Source organism: Triticum aestivum, chromosome 1B (genome assembly GCF_018294505.1).
Source record: "Triticum aestivum cultivar Chinese Spring chromosome 1B, IWGSC CS RefSeq v2.1, whole genome shotgun sequence".
Lineage (NCBI taxonomy): Eukaryota > Viridiplantae > Streptophyta > Magnoliopsida > Poales > Poaceae > Triticum > Triticum aestivum.
The window spans coordinates 329237885-329254655 of NC_057795.1; the positions used below are offsets into that span (position 1 = coordinate 329237885).

The following is a 16771-nucleotide window of genomic DNA, read 5'->3' on the forward strand; positions in this document are numbered from 1 at the left end:
AGTATGAGTACCAAGATAAACATAGTCCTCGGAATTTTTTTAAATGAACTCAGGTCGCTAGGCTGCACAACCGCATGCCCAACCACTGAGCCAAGGCTCTCTTTGCAAGATGAACATTGCTTAGTAAAATCATGCGCATTCTGATCATCAAGAATTTAGAACTACCCCCTCCGTTCCAAAATAGATGACCCAACTTTATACTAAATTAGTACAAAGTTGGGTCATCTATTTTGGAACGGAGGAGGTATATATGTATGATCCAAATGATTTGGGCTTAGGGTCACAAAGTTTCACAAATAAAGTTTAGTTTGCCATTTCTTAATCTATGCATTGTTCAAAGATAGTAGTACACGTGTTGGTAAGCATAACATGTACGCTGAGCATGTAATAAAAAACATGAATGAGAAGTGGACCTAATTCAGCAACTATCAAAAATTTAGTGGGAGATTTACATATAGCTACAACAAAGTTGGAGAAGTGTAATGAGCTCAATTTCAATAGTGCAGCCAAGTAAAAAGCATCTGGCACCGGCTTCGCGCAAATATTACAAATAAAAAAGGACCAACAAAACTATCAAATAGGAACACTTCTATGCCATGCTCTGTTGCATACAAATACAAAAGTAACTTCAGAAACGATAACGACATGTGTGAGGTGCTTTGTTAGTTTTGGTTGCTTGTATTTTGAATTTCTTTATAAGCGCATCACATAAGTTTCCATCCAGTTCCACCACCATAGATAAATTAGAAACTGAATGTACTTTAGTTTAACATGGAAAATTCAAGAACTAAAGGCGTGCACATGCAAAAAAATAATAGTCAATGTTTTATTATCATCACTGGACAAACCATGATGCCTTCTCCCCCTAAATATGTACTAATCTAGAGTCAGATAATTTGAAATGGAGTGAGATGCATATTATGAACAATTTTATCACACCAGATATATATCGAAACCGCAGTATATTTGTATATGATAGCAGAACTCTGGAACTTTGGATCTGATTCCCTTCATCCGAAATAAGGCATGTTTATCTATAATAAGTTCTCTATGCACATTATTTACTTTGACATAATATATACATTAGTGATTCATCTTTAGTTGTCCATACCGGAAGCATATAGATCAGCATTAATATCCATAAACTGTATTGTTTGTAGCTAGATGGCTTAGTAAGCGAGTGGAACCTTGGTGCCCTCACCTGGCTTCGATTCCAGCGAGCTTGTCCAAGGCCGTGATTGCCTACAATACCACAGAGGTGATGCACCCACGCTAGCTACTGCATCGCCGCTGACTCACCTTCCATGAGGGTTACTTGGCAAGGCTTGATGCATGTGGATTACATTCAGAGTTTTAGACTGCATGTAAACATAAGATATAGAGTGGAGCCCTCAAAATTAAGACTAATTTATCCATCAACGTCAGTCACTTCCAATAAACCAATGGAGAATAGACGTGCAGAGGATGTACAGAAGACTAATCAAAGCAAAATCACACAATATAGAGACATCTGGCAGCAACACATATATACACTTTAGAATCTGTACATAAGCTCAGGCCACAAACCAATCACTAAAGTCTGAAAAGAAATTGCAAAAAGATGAAAAAAATAATGTGCATATGCAGTTATATACACACCAGGAACGCAAAGCACATATGCATCACTAATCGTCCTGCACATCACGCAATATCCAGGCCTCCAGGAAAACTACACGGACGTGGAGATCTAGACGAAGAAACGATGAGGCGACCCCATCTTCCTGCTCCTACCTTGGGCGACGGAGGCGCTACTTGGATTGGGATCTGGACCTCCATCAGTGCCGCCAAAGAAGTAAACCTTGCAGCCGTCGCTCTCGCCCTTCTCATCAATTCTGGTTCAGGATTAGATCTTCCAACCAAGCTGACTCACAATAAAATTGTTAAGATATTTGAAGATAAAGGGGAAGGAGAGCCCCCACCTCTAGCGCAGGTGATGCTGGGGAGGACGTCAGGGGTGGCAAGCATGGTTCACTGCGGTTGGGCAAACGGCGAGGTGTACGCATAGGCCAATCTTGTCCGCACCGGCAACCATCTTGCATCTTGCGGTTTAGGTCGGCAACAAAAGCAAGATGGAGGGATCCATAAATAGAGGGAAGAAGGGAAGAACCGGAAGGACTGCAGTAGAGATTTATTGATTGGGGGAGATGAAGGGAACCATGGGTGGAAGGTGGAGGAAGAGGCGAAAGACCAAGGGGCCGAACAGGGCTAACGCTTCGGGAGAAAAGTTGGGAGATGCAATGATGTTTCGTACGTGGGTTTCTAGTTCATTTGTGGCTGCATTTGTGGCAGGGAACGTACGCTAGCTGCTGGTTCATGGGAAGGCCAGGAAAGTGATGACATGGCCTCGTGGGATCAGTTTTTGCTGAGATGGCATAGTTGCTGATGTGGATAGTGTGCATGGTGAGAGAATAGGAAGTAGTGGGGAGCAACTTCTTAAGAATGATAGATGTGCATTAGGTTGAAAATAGCAAAGGAAATTTTATTACTCAATGATAGCATGTGCACAAAAACATTATATTATCCTTTTCTTGTTAATATATGTATTTCCAACTTTAATCCAAGTCAAGACTTAATATGGTTGCAAACATATTAGACATCTTCACCAAAAACAATTAATCCGTAAGGACATGCATAACGAATGTTCAAGGTTGCATATCAACATTGATATTCTTTTAAGAAATCTTTATAGGCACAATTTCAAACAATATGGAAATCAACATTAAGCCATTGGTTTACATAGAACTCGTATCAGCAGTTTAGTATACATCATCGTATATGAATTGGTTATTGTGCACTGGACGAAATAGAGAGAATGATTATGTGCAAGTTGTAACCTTTAGCATATGATAGCGGGGGGAAATGATCATCCCCTATGGTGCCAATAATAATTTTTGTGGGAGCATCAAATTATCCTATCTAGTCAATTTAAATGGGTAGGAAACATATATAATAGACATTTCCAAAATACTCCATATATAAGAAAAGTATTAACTAAGGGTGTATCCTAAACATAATTTTAAAAATGATTAGCATGTAAGATAAGAGCATATTTGGAATCTATATATTTTTCTAAGAGATTTTCATATATAACATATTAAATTTCGTGTTGAAATATATGAATATTTTCTAAAAAATACTTGAATCTGCCAAAAAGGAAAAAAGTTATAAAGAGGTTAGCTGGGCCGAAATTATAACACTGTGCAGCCCATTTGCTAAGCGACGCTTGGGTGAGGCAGCTCTATCTTACGCCAACCAAAATTCAGAGAAAAAAGATATACAACCGAAATTCATAGGAAAAATGGGATAATCGGACTCAGTTCTCCCCATTAAAAGACCATATCTCTAGCCACTCAGGTTGTTGTTGGCTTGTGATGCATAAGGGTTAGCCAAACATGAATAAACGCGACAGACCGAACCATTTTTTTCACTTACCGGTGGCATTGAATGTAATTTGTGGTAACTTCACGAGCAATTTTATGGCGGGCATGCAGAAGCACTAATCCCTTTTGTTAGTAGGTATAGATTTACTACTAGCAAAAGAGTCCATGCGTTGCAACGGGGGAAAATAATAACACACGCCTCTAACCCAAAAACTCTGATTCAAGACCCTAATAAGTCTACGTCCTTTATTTCAACGGGGCATCACATATGTGTTGCCGCTTATCTTCCTTCTCACCCTCGTCGGCGGTGGACTCAATGCTCACGCAACCAGAACACGTTTTAATGTGGTCAAGGCGTCTCTCTCTCTCTCTTTCTCTCTCTCTCTCTCTCTCTGCATAAGATGAGAAATCTACTGTTTATCCTCTATGAGATTTTGCCGACGTGTGCGTGCGTGGTTATTGATGTTCCTATGATTTCCTCGGCGTTACACATTGCATGAGGCCAGAAGAAACCATGGCGGGATGCCTTTGCTGCGATTGTTCTGAGGGGCTGTGTCGGTGTCAAAACCGGCGGATCTCGGGTAGGGGGTCTCGAACTGTGCGTCTAGGCGGATGGTAACAGGAGACAAGGGACACGATGTTTTTACCCAGGTTCGGGCCCTCTCGATGGAGGTAAACCCCTACTCCTGCTTGATTGATATTGATGATATGGGTAGTACAAGAGTAGATCTACCACGAGATCAAGGAGGCTAAATCCTAGAAGCTAGCCTATGGTATGATTGTTATGTGTCCTACGGACTAAAACCCTCTGGTTTATATAGACACCAGAGAGGGCTAGTGAGGGAGTCCTGGACTAGGGGGTGTCCGGACATCCGGACTATCATCGTCCGCCGGACTCCAAGACTACGAAGATACAAGATTGAAGACTCCGTCCCGTGTCCGGATGGGACTTTCCTTGGCGTGGAAGGCAAGCTTGGCAATACGGATATGTAGATCTCCTACCATTGTAACCGACTCTGTGTAACCCTAGCCCTCTCCGGTGTCTATATAAACCGGAGGGCTTTAGTCCGTAGGACATAACCTCCATTACAACAATCATACCATAGGCTAGCTTCTAGGGTTTAGCCTCCTTGATCTCGTGGTAGATCCACTCTTGTAATACACATCATCAATATTAATCAAGCAGGACGTAGGGTTTTACCTCCATCAAGAGGGCCCGAACCTGGTTAAAACATCGTGTCCCCTCGTCTCCTGTTACCATCCGCCTAGACGCACAGTTCGGGACCCCCTACCCGAGATCTGCCGGTTTTGACACCGACATTGGTGCTTTCATTGAGAGTTCCTCTGTGCCGTCGCCGATAGGAAGGATGCCTCCGCCCGTCTTCAAGGACGGTATTTTCGCCAAAGGGGCCTTGGCCGCCGGCCAAACTATCCGGCTAGGTGGTTTTCTTATGACCGCCTGTCCGGCCACTGCTTCGACAATGACTTCTCAAGTCGTCAAAAGCAATCTTCACGTTAGTTCGGAATTTGCCGAGCAGCTGGATCCAATAGAGCTCTCGTCTGTCAACGAGCTCTTGGATCGCATCGCCGCCCTGGGAGTCGCTACAGACTACAATCAGATTGAGCTTAAAACCGACCTGAGAGAGATTAACTCTCCCCAGGTCACCCACCACGTCACAGTGGTAGAGGAACAATGCGGCGAATCTTCTCCTATATTGAAAACTAGTCATGTCCGGGCTCCCGAACCCTCCATGCGGATTTCCGCGGAGGGACGGACTTCGATCGAGCACTGAACTTAAAATCAGGCATCGTCCCGGACTCGTTGGACAACGTCCAGCAATCCAAGCTTCCAAATTTGGAAACTTCCCGGCCTTCGAGCCTCGAGATGGGCAGGGCTCCGGACTTAATTCCACCCACCCGCCCAGACATATGCTATCTATCTCTAATCCGGCAAGAGCCCGACGAAACAGTACATCACTACTGGGCCAGATTCCTCCTGGTTATGGACAGGATAAAGGACTGCCGAGAGGAAAACGCAATCTCAATTTTTTGCAATAATTGCATGGACGAGGGAATCTTGAACGCCATCAGCCGTCGTGAAATTACACGCTTCGCCGACCTGGCGTCCATAGTACGAAAGTACTGTGCGATGGAGAGTTTCCGGAAAACCGAAAATAAGTTTTGGGACAATCCGGCCCCGAATACAACCCTAGTCCGCAACAAAAGGGTGCATTACACTCAGGCACCTGACACAAAAACCAAAAAGCAAAAACCCCATAGAGGGCACGGAACCGTACTGGAGGGATGGCTTAGCGGACCATGTAAAGTTCACAGTACAGAGGGCGCTGTCCCAACACATAGCCTTCGAGCATGTTGGATATTACGGCAGGTGGCCAAAAGTGGCGAGGAGCTTCTAGCCCCGGAAAACCACTCCAACAATACCGGTACGGTATCAACAGTCTTCGAGACTTTCGCATCAAATAATATGCGAAAACGAACAATCCGCAGCCTCGCCGAAGTCTACCAAGTAGCAACAAAAAATCCATGGAGCGACACAGCCATCACCTTCAACGCCAGCGATGAACCTAAATTCCGAACAGCCCGAGCACCAGCCGCACTGGTACTTAGTCCGATAGTGGACAGCTTTCGACTTACAAAGGTCCTCATGGATGGCGGCAGCGGATTAAACCTCATATACGAGGAAACTCTTCAAAAAATGGAAATAGACTGGAGCCGTATTGAGCGAAGCAGCACAACCTTCAGAGGAATAATCCCTAGCCGGAAAGCACGCTGCACCGGAAAAATCACACTCGATGTGGTGTTCGGCTCGCCGGACAATTACAGATCCGAAGAAGTCACGTTCCAAGTGGGCCCGTTCAACAGCGGATATCACGCTATATTAGGACGAGAGGCATTCACAATTTTTCAAGCCGTACCCCATTACGGGTACATGAAGCTCAAAATGCCTGGGCCCAGCGGAATAATCACTCTCGTTAGTGATCCGGACATAGCACTGCGCGCCGAAAACAGACAGCCGCATTAGCCCTGGAGGCACTATCCGAAGCCATAGCGGCAGAAGAACTCACCGCGCTGCGCTCTACGGTGAATAGGGACGATGTGATACTCGATAAGAGATCCAAGTCCACCTCAAACCAGCGGACGAAATAGTAAAATTCCAGGTCCATCCAACGGACCCAACAAAGACGGCCTCCATCGGGGCACAATTGAACCCTGATGTAGACGCCGCACTGCGAGAATTCCTTCGGGAAAATTGGGACATTTTCGCCTAGCACCCCTCAGATATGGCCGAAATCCCACGCAGACTGGCAGAACATAGCCTAAACATCCTAAAATGATTCAAGCCAGTCAAACAGGCTCTTCGACGATTCTCCGAACCCAAAAGACAGGCAATGGGAGAAGAGCTAGCCAAACTATTGGAAGCCGGATTCATCAGGGATATCAAACATCCGGATTGGCTAGCAAACCTAGTAATGGTACCAAAGAAGGACAAATCCTGGCGCCTATTCGTCGATTTTAAAGACCTCAATAAGGCTTGCCCAAAGGATCCCTTCCCCCTCCCCCGCATCGACCAAATAATCGATGCCACTGCAGGGCACGATTCATTGTGCTTCCTCGACGCATACTCTGGCTATCATCAAATCAAGATGGCGGAAGCAGACCAATCCGCAACGGCATTCATCACTCCATATGGAGCATTCTGCTTCAACACGATGCCATTCGGACTTAAAAACACCGGCACAACATATCAGCGCATGATTCAAACATGTTTGGCCACCCAGATCGGCAAAACAGTTGAGGCATACGTAGACGACGTATTCATCAAAACCAAACACGTCGAAAATCTAGTAGATGACTTGAGGCTTACATTCAACAACCTTAGAGCATATGACATCAAGCTAAATCCGGAAAAATGCGTTTTCGGCGTACCAGCCGGAAAGCTGCTGGGCTTCATTGTATCCGGTAGAGGAATTGAAGCAAACCCAGCCAAGATCCGAGCTCTGTCACAGCTAGATATCCCAAAAGACCTCAAGCAAATACAAAAATTGACTGGATGCGTGGCGGCTCTAAGCCGCTTTATCTCCCGTCTAGGAGAAAAGGCATTGCCCCTCTATCGCCTCCTTAGGCGCACCGAACACTTCGAGTGGACGGATGCTGCCACTGCCGGACTCGAAGAAATAAAAGCCATATTGGCAACAAATCTGGTCTTGGCTGCGCCCAACCTGGGTGAACCAATGTTGTTATACATCGCAGCAACACATCAAGTTGTAAGCGCGGTACTCGTCGTCGAACGAGAGACAGAAGGGCATAAATTCCCTCTTCAAAAACCAGTGTACTACGTATCCACTGTGTTAACTCCCTGCAAGTCCCGTTACCCGTACTATCAAAAGATAGCATATGCGGTGTTCATGGCATCCCGGAAGCTCCGACACTACTTTCAAGAGTGTTCGATAACAGTGGCCTCCGAAGTACCACTCAATGACATTATAAACAACCGCGACGCAACGGGCAGGATTGCAAAATGGGCCATTGAGCTCTTACCATTCGATATAACTTACAAACCTCGGCGAGCTATAAAGTCACAAGTTTTGGCTGACTTTGTCGCTGAATGGACCGAAGCCGAACTCCCTAAAGAGTACGGCGCATACTCCAATTGGATTATGCACTTCGACGGCTCTAAAATGTTGGCCGGACTGGGGGCTGTCGTCGTATTGACGTCCCCGACCGGGGACACAGTCCAATACGTACTTCAAATAATGTACACGGACTCCAACAACGCAGCCGAATACGAGGCCCTCTTACATGGTCTCCGGATGGCAATCTCCATGGGCATTCAACGCCTAGAGGTGCGCGGGGATTCAAACCTTGCAATATCCCAAATAAATGGAGACTTTGACACCAAGGATCCGAAAATGGCAGCATATCGCAACGCTGTCCTAAAAATGTCAGCTCGGTTTGAAGGACTCGAATTCCATCATGTAGCCCGAGATAATAACCAAGCAGCTGACGTACTGGCACGCATCGGCGCAAAACGTGACGCTGTCCCTCCAAACATCTTCCTGGAATGGCTCTTCAAGCCATCCGTACTATGGGAAGAGGAGTCCGGAAACGACAAACCGGAAAAAACCGCGCCAACCGGCGATTCAGCCGATGACACAACACCTTCAGCCCACGACATAATGGCAGTAATCGCCCCGTGGACAGAACCATTCCTAGCCTACTTGCTTAGGCAGGAACTTCCCGAAGACCAAAATGAGGCCCGCTGCATAGTCCGGCGATCTAAAGCCTACAAGGTCCATGAGGGAGAACTTTATAAGAAAAGCACAACCGGAGTCCTTCAAAGGTGTATCTCCGAAGAGGAAGGGCGAAACCTCCTGGCTGAAATTCATGCCGGACTAGGCGGACACCACGCAGCAGCCCGGGCCCTTGTAGGAAAGGCATTCCGTACAGGATTTTATTGGCTGACGGCCCGGGCAGATGCTCAGGACTTAGTCCAAAGATGCGTCGGTTGTCAGCTCTTTGCTAATCAGAGCCATATGCCACCCACAGCCCTCAAAACTATACCCATTACCTGGCCGTTCACGGTCCGGAGGCTTGACATGGTTGGAACCCTTAAAGGGGGAACTCACAAGCAAAGGTACCTATTGGTCATGGTGGACAAGTTCATCAAATGGATAGAGGCCAAACCAGTCAAAACGGCAGAGTCCGGACCAGTGATAGACTTTATATCCGGGGTAGTACACCGTTATGGTGTCCCCCACAGCATCATCACCGATAACGGCACGAACTTCACGGTCGACGAGGTTAAGTCATGGTGCAAAAACATGGGCATTAAGCTCGACTACGCTTCAGTCTATCATCCTCAAACCAACAGTCAAGTGGAACGAGCGAATGGTCTCATAATGAGTGGCATTAAACCCAGACTAGTGCGGTCACTTACGAAATCTGACACGCACTGGGTAGAGGAGCTCGACTCCGTACTCTGGGGGCTGCGGACAACGCCCAACCGTACTACCGGATTCACACCATTTTTTATGGTATACGGCGCAGAGGCAGTTCTGCCCTGCGACATTAATCATGACTCACCTCGAGTGCGCATGTACGAAGAAAGAGAGGCCGAGCTGGATCGACAGGACAGCTTGGACACATTGGAGGAAGAACGCGACGTCGCCAAGGCTCGCTCCGCATTCTATCAGCAGCAGGCTCGAAGATATCAAAGCAGAGAAGTACGGGCCAATACTTACAACGTTGGCGAACTAGTTCTACGCCTGCCGGACAAGAAAAAGGACAAGCTCAAGCCCAAATGGGAGGGCCCCTTCATTATCGATCAAGTCCTGACCGGCGGAGCGTACCGTCTACGAAATGCGTCGGACAACCGACTCGAGCCGAACCCATGGAACGCAGCCCGCCTCCGAAGATTCTATGCCTAGCGCCGGACTAAGAGTTCGTCCCCTTCCCCCGTTCAAATTTTTACACTTCAGCTGTCTTTTGTTTCTCTTTCTTCTCTTAACCCTTTTACTAAAAAGCCCTTAAGGGCCTACTTGCGCATTGTTCGCATACACTTGATGTGCCATCCGCACTCATTATACCTGGGGGCTTCTTTACCAGAAGCTTAATTATAAGGGCTTCATGCCCAGCACATGTGTCAAGCTTCCACATGTACCTTTTATTCACCATTATATGCATCGATATGACTTAAGTTTTGGCCAAGCTGGGTTGCCTGGCTCCTGTGCTTACCCCTACGTTCCCGATTGTTCGGCTAGGAGGTAAAGGGAGCACCTCTGCGATTGTTACTGCCGGGTCAGCCGGATGTGTACCTCAGACTGGGTGAAGCCGAAAGCTAGCGTTCTTAAGGGAATATTCGGTCGGTGACTTGAAAGATGATTTTTTACCTACTTATTTATCTGCCCCCAGATGTTTTTCTGCTTTTTTCGCAGTCCGGACATGCACTTTAGGGCATGCCTCCCAGGGAAAGGAACCCTTAACGGAACTATTCTCCCTGGAAGATGTTTCTTACTAACCATGTAATATAACATAACTAGTTGGGCACTTGTCTGATAAAGCACTAATGACCCCTACGCCTGGTCTCCATGCATACCCCGGTTGTTTCTTAACCGAGAAGGTATTCGGACACACTCCGGACTCTAGGGTCCCGAGGTTGAAGCGAAAAGGTCGGCAAAGACAAACGATCTACAATCCGGCTAGAAGGCATTTCACATGTCATTTTAAAAATACATTGTCAAATCTACTGACTGTATTCCTCCTCAATCCCGTCTAACAGGCTGTCTAATTTACAGTCCCGTTGGGAAAATTTAGCGGCCAACTCTACTTGGCCGTATACTAAACTCACAGGGATCTCCTTCCCATCGGGCCCCACAGGTCCGACCTCGGCCATGTGGTTGGGATCCGCCTTCTTGTACCGCGTCTTCACCATGGCCCAAGCCTCCCTGGCACCTTGGCGGCAGGCCGAAATCTTCCATAAACGGAAGCGCTGCCGCACTCCCTGAAGCTTCTCCGCAAGCTCCCCAAGGCCCTCGGGTAGGGAGAGGGCTGGCCATAAAGCCTGGACGACGCCGCTCATTGCCTGCCGAACTCGTTCGAGCAGCTGCAACAGCTCGGGAAGTTGATCACCCGTTGATACGGGCATCTCCTCCGCAGGGCGACCTGTGAGTATACCTACAAGACATATTTTGTCAATTGACTTCCTCGCCGAACTCTTCTTTTCAAAGGAGTCCGCTCAAGCACTTACTATAGATGCCGCGACGAAGCCGCTGATTCTCCTTAACGGAGCCGGACAGCTCGGCCCGAACGCCTTTCAGCTCTTCTCCAAGCTGGGCGTGGGCATCTTGGAGCTTGTTCCTTTCTTGCTGAACTCTATTCAGCACCCTTTCGCCGGCCTTCAGCTGGCGCAATAGTTCCTGCCTATTCGGATCTTGTCCGGCAGCACCTGCAATGTCATTATTAGACTTACGCGCATGCCGCACAATGCTTATATTTTTCAAATAATGTGTTACCAGGAGGGGTCTCTGTGTTTCCTCCTGCGGCAGCGAGTGCGGCCTCAAGTTGGGCCTTGCACTCTTGCAGCTCCTGAGACAGTTGGGTATTCTTCTCGGTAAGATCCTGTGTTTCAAATGATCCTTAAATCAGTTAATATAACTACTTTAAGTCTCGGGGGCTACTGGCATATATAGCTATTAAATTCTCTTACCCGTATGTCTTTTACGTACTGCTCCGTGGCTCTGGTAAAACCATCTTGAGCAGCACGGAGGTGCGCGTCCCCCGCGTTAAAGGCATTCAACGCCTCAGGGGAGAAGCACGCGTCACAAAATACTGTCCGGCGGCGCCTATGGTTCATGGCGCTCTCCACCTCAGACTTGGTGGCGGACAGTCTGTCGGTATCCTCCGTTGGAGGAGTGTCCGGCTCGCGCCTTGCACTTGCCTCACCCTCCAGACCAGGTGCTGGAGCCTGGCTGGTAGAGGTTGGATTGGCAACCTCCACGCCCGCAGTCCGGCGGACGCTTTTTCTCCTACAAAGATCATGAGCACTCAAACGCTTCCTAGGAACGTTGCTCCGAATAATTAACTGCGAGCTATACCTTTGTGGTGACGTTTCAGTCCGCGCCGTGCTCCTCTTCCGCCTGCTGGTCCGGACTGGCCTTTGTTGGTTAGCCGCCACGGGCTCGGCTTCCCGCCCTGAAGGCGCTTCCTGCAAAACACCATCGTATGCGAAGGTTAGATATGAGCAAGGAAGAAACAATGGTGTCGGGGCTTCGGTCACAATCACTTGGGAAGCCGGATATAATCCGGGGTAGTCGGCCATAATGGCGACTAAAGCATTATCCATGCTGAGCTGGTGGAACACCCCGTCGATTAGCTCCACCTTTATGTCCGGATCCTCTTCCGAGCCCGGATCTTGGGATCTCTCTCGATCCTCGGGTTGCGGAGCTGGACTTATCATGTCCTCCATAGTCCGACGCAGTTCCTGCGTCAAAGACATAATATAAGAAGCTTAAACTTTGAAAACATGGGTCGGGCCCTTAAAGTGTTCGCTTACCCAACGCCGAGGGTTATTCATGGAGAACCCATTCAACGGGTTCGTCTGGAGAAAGTCCTCCTTCTCCCTCATGTACAGGCCGGACAGGATCGCCACCAGATCCTCGGTCGAATCCGGTCCTTTGCGGCCATGGCGGGTGGCGTCGTCTTCCCCGTTGAAATCCCACATAGGGTGGCCCCTGTATTGCAGTGGCTGCACCCCCCGCGTAATGCATGTTGCCATGACTCCAATCATGGTCAACCCGGAATGGGCCAGTAATCTTATTCAGCCCATCAGATAATGGACGCTCTTGTCTTCCTCCAGTTGGGGGCTCCGCGGGCGCCAACTAAGGCGTTTCTTCAGAGGAGCAGTGCTGAACTCCGGGAGGCCGATCCGAACAGGGTCCGGCAGCGGAGCATCTTCTATGTAAAACCACTCCGAAGGCCAGTCTTCGGACGCCTTCTTAGGGGTTCCGGATGGATATCCGGTCCCGGCAATGCGCCATATTTCGGCGCCGCCCACTTGGTATATGTACCCCTCGTGAGAACGGGGCACGAGGCAGAACAACCTCTTCCACAGTGCAAAATGGGGCTCGATGCCCAGAAATAGCTCGCAAAGAGCTACGTAACCCGCGATATGCAGGATAGAGGCGGGCGTAAGGTGATGGAGCTGGAGTCCGTAGAACTCCAGGAGTCCGCGGAGGAACGGATGTATAGGAAATCCGAGTCCCCTTATCAGATAGGGGACGAAGCATACCCGCTCCCCTTTGTTGGGACTTGGGGTAGCCTCCGCTTGCTTCCCACCTTGGTAGGTGGCCAGCCCGGCTTGAACCGGAACCATGAAGGCCGGAGGGAGATATCCCCCCGCTTGGAGCTTTACCAGCTCGTTGTGCGGAACAGAGCATCTCCTCCAATCTCCTGGCAGAGGGCTGGGAGCGCGAGAAGAGGAGCCGCGTCGACGGTCCATGATGGAATGGATTCTTGGTCAGAAGCGCTCCGATGAGTATTCGCGGAGGGAAGATGGTGTGATTTGGATCTGGATTCTTGCCTCTCTTATAGGCAGATTATTTGCACAACTAGGGGGTAAAACGTAAAAGATACCCTGGCTTTTCGCATTCGTGCGACGCGTGGAAGAAGGCCATTATTGGGTGTAGAAGCCAAGAAGCGCAACATTGATAAGGAAGTCGGACACTGTTCGGCAGGTACATGGAACTTAAAAGGAGAACCCGCCTTGCAACGCCGAAGACTACATACGCGCTGGACTAATCGTCATTGAAGCCTGGTTCGGGGGCTACTGAGGGAGTCCTGGACTAGGGGGTGTCCGGACATCCGGACTATCATCGTCCGCCGGACTCCAAGACTACGAAGATACAAGATTGAAGACTCTGTCCCGTGTCCGGATGGGACTTTCCTTGGCATGGAAGGCAAGCTTGGCAATACGGATATGTAGATCTCCTACCATTGTAACCGACTCTGTGTAACCCTAGCCCTCTCCGGTGTCTATATAAACCAGAGGGCTTTAGTCCGTAGGACATAACCTCCATTACAAAATTCATACCATAGGCTAGCTTCTAGGGTTTAGCCTCCTTGATCTCGTGGTAGATCCACTCTTGTAATACACATCATCAATATTAATCAAGCAGGACGTAGGGTTTTACCTCCATCAAGAGGGCCTGAACCTGGGTAAAACATCGTGTCCCTCGTCTCCTGTTACCATCCGCCTAGACGCACAGTTCGGGACCCCCTACCCGAGATCTGCCGGTTTTGACACCGACAGCTAGGGTTACACAGAGTTGGTTACAATGGTAGGAGATCTACATATCTGTATTGCCAAGCTTGCCTTCCACGCCAAGGAAAGTCCCATCCAGACATGGGACGAAGTCTTCAATCTTGTATCTTCATAGTCTTGGAGTCCGGCCAATGATGATAGTTCAGCTATCCGGACACCCCCTAGTCCAGGACTCCCTCAGTAGCCCCCGAACCAGGCTTCAATGTCGATGAGTCCGGCGCACATATCATCTTCGGCATTGCAAGGCGGGTTCTTCTCCAAATTCCATGTACTCGCCGAATGGTGTCTAGCTTCTTATAAATGCTGCGCTCTTTGGCTTCCATGCCCAATAATGGCCATCTTCCACGTGTCGTATGAATGCGAAAAGCCAGGGTATTTTTATATTCTACCCCCTAGTTGCGCGAGTGAGCTGCCTATAAAGAGAGGCGAGGATCCAGATCCGAATCACACCATCCTCCTTCCGCGAGCATTCATCGGAGCGCCTCTGACCAAAAATCCATTCCATCATGGACAGTCGACGTGGCTCCTCCTCTCGCGCTCCCAGCCCTCAGCCAGGAGATTGGGGGAGTTGCTCGGTCCCGCATAGTGAGCTGGTGACGCTCCAAGCCGAGGGATTTCTTCCCCCGGCCTTTATGATGCCGATTCGAGCCGGACTTGCCACCTACAGGGGCGGAAAACAGGCGGAGAGCGTCCCCAATCCCTCCAAAGGAGAGCGGGTATGCTTCGTCCCTTATCTAATAAGAGGACTCGGATTTCCCATACATCCGTTTCTCCGGGGGCTCCTGGAGTTCTATGGACTCCAGCTTCACCACCTCACGCCTGCCTCCATCCTGCACATCGCGGGCTTTGTAACCCTTTGCGAGCTGTTCTTGGGCATCGAGGCCCATTTTGCGTTGTGGAAGAGATTGTTCTGCCTCGTGCCCCGTTCTCACGAGGGGTCGATATATCAAGAGGGCGGAGCCAAAATATGGCGCATCGCCGGGACCGGATATCTATCCGGAACCCCGAAGAAGGCGTCCGAAGACTGGCCTTCGGAATGGTTTTACATGGAAGACGCCCCACTACTGGACCCAGTTCGGATCGGCCTCCCGGAGTTCAGCAACGCTCCTCTGCGGAAACGCCTGAGTTGGCGCCCGCGGAGCCCTCAACAGGAGAATGATGGGGACGTTCAATATCTGATGGGCCGAATAAGGTTATTGGATCATTCCGGATTAACCATGATTGGAGTCATGGCCACATGCATCATGCGAGGGGTGCAGCCGCTCCAATACAGGGGCCACCCCATGTGGGATTTCAGTGGGGAGGATGATGCCACCCGTCATGGCCGCAAGGGGCCGGGATCGGTAGATGATCTGGTGAAGATCCTGTCCGGCTTGTACAAAGGGGAGAAGGAGGACTTCCTCCGTGCGAGTCCATTAAATGGATTTTCAATGAACAACCCTCGGAGCTGGGTAAGCGGACATTTGTCTATCCGATCCATATTCCAAAGTTGAGTGTCTCACTTTGTGATTTTGACGCAGGAACTGCGCCGGGCCGTAGAGAATATACACAACCCGGCTCCACAACCCGAGGATCCGAAACGATCCCTCGATCCGGCCTCTGAAGAGGATCCGGACATAAAGGTGGAGCTGATTGATGGGGTGTTCCACCAAATTAGCACTGACAATGCTTTGGTTGCCATTACGGCCGACTACCCCGGAATATCTCCGGTTCCCCAGGTAATTGTGACCGGAGTCCTGATACCATTACTCATCCATGCTTATTTCTGACCACCGTATACCAATGGTGTTCCGTAGGAGGTGCCTCCGGGGCGGGAAGCCGAACCCGCGGCGGCTGGCCAACAAGGGGCAGCTCGGCCCAGTAGGCGGAAGAGAATTGCGGCGAGGATCGAGACGTCGCCGCAACGGTATGGCTCGCCACCATGTTTCAAAAAAAGGTTCTTGGAAGGCATATTAATGCTCGTAGTTTTTTCAGGAGAAAGAGTGCTCGCCGGACTGTGTCCGGGGAGATTGCCAATCAAACCTCCGCCGGACAGGCTCCAACGCCAGGTCCGGAGGGGGAGGCGAATGCAGGGCGCGCGTCAGGTGCTCCTCCAATGGAGGACGCCGACAGGTTGTCCGCCACCAGATCTAAGGTGGAGAGCGCCATGAATCACAGGCGCCACCGGACAGTTCTTCGTGATGCATGCTTCTCCCCGGAGGCGTTAAATGCCTTCAATTCGGGAGATGCGCACCTCCGCGCTGCTCAAGATGGTCTAGCCAGAGCCACAAAGCAGTATGTAAAAGACATACGGGTGAGTAATTTTGACAGTTATATATGCCAGTAGCCCCAAGACTAAAAATAGTTAGAATAACTGATTTAAGGATCATTTGTTATGCAGGATCTTACGGAGAAGAATACCCACCTGTCCCAGGAGCTGCAAGAGTGCAAGGCCCAACTTGAGGCCGCACTAGCCGCCGCAGGGGGAGCCACAGAGACCCCCTCTGGTAATACATACTTCGAAAGATAAGTA

At 49.3% G+C, this 16771-nt stretch overlaps 1 long non-coding RNA gene across 2 annotated transcripts; it reads right to left on the reverse strand.

The window, feature by feature from the left end:
• Positions 1 to 1511: 1511 nt before the first annotated feature.
• LOC123090983 (uncharacterized) lies at positions 1512 to 2337 on the reverse strand. Of its 2 annotated transcripts, none has more exons than XR_006442704.1 (2): positions 1959 to 2337; positions 1512 to 1858 (listed from the first exon to the last, which is right to left on the reverse strand). It is a non-coding gene; the product is annotated as an uncharacterized lncRNA (long non-coding RNA). The 2 variants fall into 2 exon arrangements; XR_006442705.1 differs by having other exon boundaries at positions 1512 to 1871.
• Positions 2338 to 16771: the final 14434 nt, after the last annotated feature.